The following is a 6,190-nucleotide window of genomic DNA, read 5'->3' as shown; positions in this document are numbered from 1 at the left end:
GAGCACAGGAAGTCCTTCAGCTTTCAGGAATCAGAAGAGGTGTCACAGCTCTGAAGATTAAGGAGGACTTCCACCAGCCCAGGAGATGAGAAGGGGTGGAAGTGGGAGGGGTGGGGCTGGGTGGAGTGGACATTCCAGGAGCTGGGTGAGGTAAAAACACAGAGGCAGGAAAACGCAGAGTGCTTTGGAAACCATGAGTAGTCCGTCTATTGCACTGGGGCTTAAGACGTTGGGGGTGGGTTGGGGGAGGTGGGGTGATTATATAGAAGATTAAAGGGACAGTAGGTATGGTCTGATGGATTTGAAACCTGTGTCAGTACCACAGCTGCATGACCTAGAAGTCATGGCTGGATAGAGCCTCAGTTTCCTCATTTGCACCAACACTCATTCTCCCCTCTGGGGAGGGGAGCTAGGAAGAGCCTTTCAGGATGTGAAGTTGGCATGTCTTCAGTCCCTGTCTTCTAGAAAGATCCCATAGATGGGAAATGCCAGGAACTTCCAGGTGGCAGCTGGAGCTGGCCAAGGAGTCACTCACAGGGACTCTGCCCCCTTCCTTTTTTCTATGCCAACTCTGCTTCCCAGTCAAGCAGAAGGAGCCAAGAGAAAAGGTACTCTGGACCAGGCTCCAGAAGAGTCTGGTAGAGACTCCCCCAAGGCAATTCCCATTCTTACCCTTGCCAGCCACCTCCTGCCTCACTTGGGTAGCCTCAGAAAGAAGGGAAGGTATAAAGGGGCCATTCATTTCCTGGGTGAGTGCCATGGGCCGGACCTGGTGCTTTTCATAACATCCCCATTTTACAGATTAGAAAATGGCCAGGCAGCCAGAAAGCAGCAGAACCAGGACTAGAATCCAGGACCCTCCAACTCCCAAGCTTATCCTTGCCCTTGTCACTCTAGCAACTGCATTGCCTCTAAAAATACCCCATCTGTGGCTGTGGGTCTAGAGAGGCCTCTGCTGGCTCCTTTGCTCAAGATGGCTTTTGGGTTCCCTTTATGATCCTTCTCCTCCTTCCCTTCATCTGCCCTGTCCATCCCTGGCATGTGCTCCTTCCAGCCAGCCCTGAAGACAGTGGCTACCCACTCCACTGGGCCTGAGACAAACGACTTTGGAATAATTGGAGTGTCCTTCCCATAACCTTGAGCTCTGGTAAGGCTGACTTCCCTTGTGGTGACTGGGGCTAATGACAGCTGAGTGGTAAAAGGACACACACACACACACACACACACACACACACACGAGCCACGTCAGAGTAGGCATGGCCAGGATACCCCAGCTGCCTGCCAGGGCAGCTGACTCCCCCTCCTCATGCAGACAGCTGGGAATCCCCCTGTCAAGTGACAGAGCTCAGCCACCACCCTACCCCCTCCTCAGCCAGCCAGGAACATCCCTGCTGACTGACGGGGCACAGTCATTTCCTAATGCCTCTGACAGATCCCCAGGTCATTCTTGCCAACGGATGGGACGCAGCCACCTCCTCCAGCCTCTGTCTGACACGAAGGGCCATAAACAACATTGGTGACTTGCACACAGAGCTGTGAGGGACACGCAGGGCTCCTAGGAGTCATGGGAGGTCGCATATACAAAGATAGCAGCCCCTCTGGGGCTTGGGCCCTGATGAACGCCTGTGCCACCAGGCCCCACACTGTGCCAAATGTAGCAGGCAAAGGCGGAATGGGGGAAGCTGCCTGATGTCTATGGAGAATCTGGATCCCTCCATGGCCCAGCAGACTCTTCCAATTCAGACTGCATTCAAGGTGCATTCACACGTGCACATATGCACACGCACATCCACAGGCCTCTGGCCCTCAGCTACCTCAACACACAAGTTCCGATGCCAACCCTTAGCAAGGCCCTGGAATAGGCACTGGGGTAACAGAAAGGAATCAGAAAAGCCTCGCCTTCACTGAGTTCACAGGCTAATGGAAATCCTATATATAGGTAATAAGCCAAATGGGACCCTAGGTCCAACTGCAAGAACTATTGTGTCTGGAAGGAGCAAGGTGATGTTCTGGCCCTCTGCAGCCTTTCCAAGACCCCACCTGGTGGAATTTGTCCAATTATGGGCCCCACACACGAAAGGATCACAGACCAGTCTCTGTGAGGACAGTTGGAGCTAAAAGGGCTCTTTGGCCTGGAGAAGGCTGAACTCTGAATTCAGACCTCTGAAGGGCTGTCACAGAGCAGGGGAGATGTGTGGCACAGAACAGAGAAGAGTTAGGTAGCAGCCTTGAAGGAAGCCACAGGAAGACCAATTTCAGATGCAATTTCTAACAGACAGCTATCCTGAGATAAAACAGGATGTCACTGGAGGAAGGGAGCTTCCCATCACTGGAGGTGTGCAAGCGGAGTGCATGTGTGCAGGGAGCTGTACAGGGGATTCAAGCACCAGTTGGGGGCCAGGACTCGATGGCCTCTAAGGGTACTTCGAACTCTGAGATTCCATGACTCTGGGATTCAAATCCAGCCTCTTCATGCTACAGATGAGGCCCAGAGAGAGGCAGGAACAGGCTAAAGGTCACACAAAGCGTTAGTAGTACTCAGAGGACTAGACCCAGGATTCCTCACTCCCCATCTTGGATCCTCCCACTCCTCAGACTGTCTCAGCCAGAACAAACCTCCTTGGCATATCCAGAAGCTCACCTCCCCATCCCGCGTCCTGGGTGGCCTGACACCCGCGGTCTTCTTTCCCAGCCCCGGCCTGGGCTCAGCTGATGGATGAGCTCCTTGCTGGACTGCCTCTGGCTCTGGCTCTGGCTCCACAGATGGATGCTCTCAGGCCTGCTGGCTGAAAGGAAATCCACATTTGACCTGGAGCCAGATGTGGAGCTAAGGGAAGTGGAGAAACGGGAGATCCAGGGCCTGGAGTGGGATACAGAGCCCGGGGGCCAGAGCTGCGACCCACAGGCCTCACAAACCCCTCAATGCCTGGCCTGTAGTAGGTGTTCAATAGATTGTTGTTGAAGGAGGGAGGGAGGAAGGGAGGGAGCCTTCTTTGCAGCGGGGACATTGGAAGCTCCAGTGAGTGAAGCTAATGGCCCCAAAGACCCCAGTAGAAATTCAGAGGCCCTGGACATGGGTCTTTGGGAATCTCTCCCATTCATCTGAGGCTTCCCTAAACCTCATCCTGCACACCCACCACCACCCTAGCCTTGCTTCCCTGAGAAGAATACCGCAATGCAGCCTTTTCCCTCTACTCTCGTTCTGCCAAACATAGAAGACTTCTGCCCTACCCATCAGAAATGGCAGGGTTAAAGTGATAAATGACTTCTGTGGAAGAGGTTATTCTTGTTGCCCTGAAGAATGCTGCAAAAAAAATCTACCCATGTATGTAATCCTTCACATTTCACAAATTATAAAATGGAGGTTTGGGGGTTTAGAGAGCAGAAAAGGTTGGCCCAAGGTGACCCAGTGACAGGACTAGAACACTGACCCCCAGTGTTCCAGTGCACAGATATTTCCACACCATCTCCTCTACATGTTCTGGTAACAAACCACTTGAGCTGTCTCCTGGGCCCTTTGCAGTTACAGATGAAGTGAGCATTATTACCTTCATTTTAAGAAAAAAGAAACCAAAGCCAAGCGACTCTCAGTGAGTCTCTAGCTACCTGTCCTTCACAACCAACAATACCACATGTGTTAGCTGGGGGAGAGGTGGTACTAGAGATGATGATTTAACTCAGAAAAGTGACCCTAATGCTGAACTTCCAGGCACCATTTCAGGCCCATGAGGGAGATACGTGGAACAGTCATTCCAAAACACCACTCTATGGATATGCTGTTTAAGAATCTTCTGAGGAATTAACAAGTGTGTGTGTGTGTGTGTGTGTGTGTACATGTGCACACATGCACATTTGTGTGTTCTTGAGCTCTATTCTAAAAGATTCTGATTGTATAGCCATTAAGTGCGCCCAGGAGTCATCCTTTTTAACAAGCATCTCCAGAGAACCCGCTGTGTAGCTAGGTGTGGAAGCAACCGGTTTAGGGTAGCCAGAGCCTTACAGTCTAAAGGCAGGGCCAGTCCTGGTAGGAAAGCTCTCTGGAGGACACACGTTTGCATGGATTTAAATACCACTCCTGGTGATAATATCAGACAAAGGGTGTGTATGGATATTGGGTCACTAACAACCATTCATCACCACTGCCTCTTTTGTATCAGAACCCCGATTTTGTTCACCTGCCTCCGAACAGCCAGCACATGCGAGGCTGGACTATAGGGGCTGAATCTTGGTTAGTCTAAGCCAGTGGTTCATACCTCTGACTGCATATTGAACTCACTTGGAGAGCTTTGTAAAAATACTGGTAATCGGGACCCATCTCTAGAGATTAAATTGGTCTGGGAGTGCAGTCTGGGCATGGGTATTTTTTAACCCCCTCCCCCTACCACCCTGTAGCCAGGGTGGAGAATACTGGTCTAAGTCAGTCATGATAACTCCAACCTCCTTGCCATGTGGTTTGATTCAACTTGGCATGCAACACCATTCTGGCCAATGAGAGGCATGGACAGGAAGCTGCTGGGATGTTTGGGGGAAGGCTGCCTTGTTCTTAAAACATGACACAAGGCAAAGTTGATACTTCTTCCAGTCTTTGGATTTTGTTGAATTACAGTGTGATACTTGGAGCTGCTGCAGCCACCTTATGACCATGAAGGGACAGACCTGAGGACGAAAGCCAAGAGCTGAGACTAGTGGAACAGAAAGATGAAGGAATTGGAGTCCTTGATGCTGAATAAACTGACCATTGAAGAACCCTTCTTTAGGCCTTATTCTGTGGGATAATAAATGTGCTTATGGTTTAAGCCATTTTGAGTTGATTTTTCTTGTTACTTGCAGCCGAATGCTATTCCCATTAGATGGAAGAGGAAACTGAAGATCAGAGAGGTTAAGTTATAGACCAAGATCATAGAGCTAGTTAGTCACAGAGCTGAGATGATGGATACACCCTTTACCACCACCAGACACAAACATACATGCATACACACCAGCATAAAACCCTAGGTGGTATAGTGTAGTGAAAAAAGCATTGACCTATGAGAGGAAGCCTGGAGTGGAGGTATGGGGATATGAGGATAGAGGCCACTTAGCAGTGATTATCAGGTCAAGCGTCCTATGGGTGCCGCCTGCCTGCCAGCAGGGGGTGGCAGCTGGTGCCTGCTCTGGCTCCAACAGCCATTAATTAAAACTTGACAAGAAGATTAATACACAGGGGACAGTTTTAATTAGAGACTCCTGGAACGTTAGTGCTGGCAAGGCCCTAAGAGACAATGTCTGCCAACCTCCTTATTGTATAGATGGGGAAACCGAGGTCCAGAGAGGGGAAGGGACTGGCCTAAGTTTCCTCAGAGAGTCTGTGGCTCAGGAGTCTAGGTGCCCTGTGTGGCTCCCTAGCCAAGCCTCTTTCCTCTGCCCTGGGACGCCTCACAGATGGGACAGCTTTAATTAACTTATTATCCCATTCAATTTGTCACTGATTCCCAGGGCCCCAGCAAAGGCCTACAACTAAAGCTCCCTTTTGTGCAAACTCTGCCTGGCCCCAGGGGGCTGATGGGATAAGGGCAACCATTGAGGAGTCCAGGGCAGCTGAGTTTGACCACCTACTTCCCAGGGCTCAGCCCAGCCAGGGGGCTCTGAGCCTGGTAGCAATCAGCCCAGAGACATTTTGCCTTTCCCTTTTTCACCGGAGGTGGTGGGACTATCACTAATCAGTTATTCCAAGCCCTCAGTTTGCAAAGAGCTGTCCATTATCTCAACTGGACAGGCTGATATTCACATCAACCCTGAGCATTAAGGTTTTACTTCTCTTAAAAATACTTCTATCATTATTCTTTAAACTAAACATGTTTTGTGTAAGAAAAGTCCCATAAAGCCTAAGTGTATCTGGCTGAAAGTGAAGTTCTCTTCATCCCCTATACCACTCTCCAGCAGAAGCCACTAGTAACAGTTTGATTTCTAGCCTTCTAGACGCCCCCCCAACACACACACACACACACACACACACACTTAGGTCTGTTGCATTTTTACCTATTGTCATGATCTGCCCCACCTCAGAGGGAGTTTCAGGGCACAGCAGGGAGCAGGAGAGGAGAGGTCAGCGTGGGACCCTCCGTCTGCCCAAACCTCCTGGAGACTGACCTTGGTCTCAGGCAGTCATCCAGAAAGTCAGGGGCCCAGCTAGTCCATATGGTGCCCAGCT

General features: G+C 50.6%; 1 long non-coding RNA gene across 1 annotated transcript; it reads left to right on the top strand.

The window, feature by feature from the left end:
- Positions 1 to 218: 218 nt before the first annotated feature.
- On the top strand, positions 219 to 3,467 carry LOC115833304. Its single transcript, XR_004028752.1, has 3 exons — positions 219 to 608; positions 1,055 to 1,147; positions 3,216 to 3,467. It is a non-coding gene; the product is annotated as an uncharacterized LOC115833304 (long non-coding RNA).
- Positions 3,468 to 6,190: the final 2,723 nt, after the last annotated feature.

The sequence above is a fragment of the Nomascus leucogenys genome, chromosome X, assembly GCF_006542625.1.
Source record: "Nomascus leucogenys isolate Asia chromosome X, Asia_NLE_v1, whole genome shotgun sequence".
In the NCBI taxonomy this organism is placed as follows: Eukaryota; Metazoa; Chordata; class Mammalia; order Primates; family Hylobatidae; genus Nomascus; species Nomascus leucogenys.
Note: the sequence above shows the minus strand (reverse complement) of the source record. Positions and strands in the feature narration are given on the sequence as shown.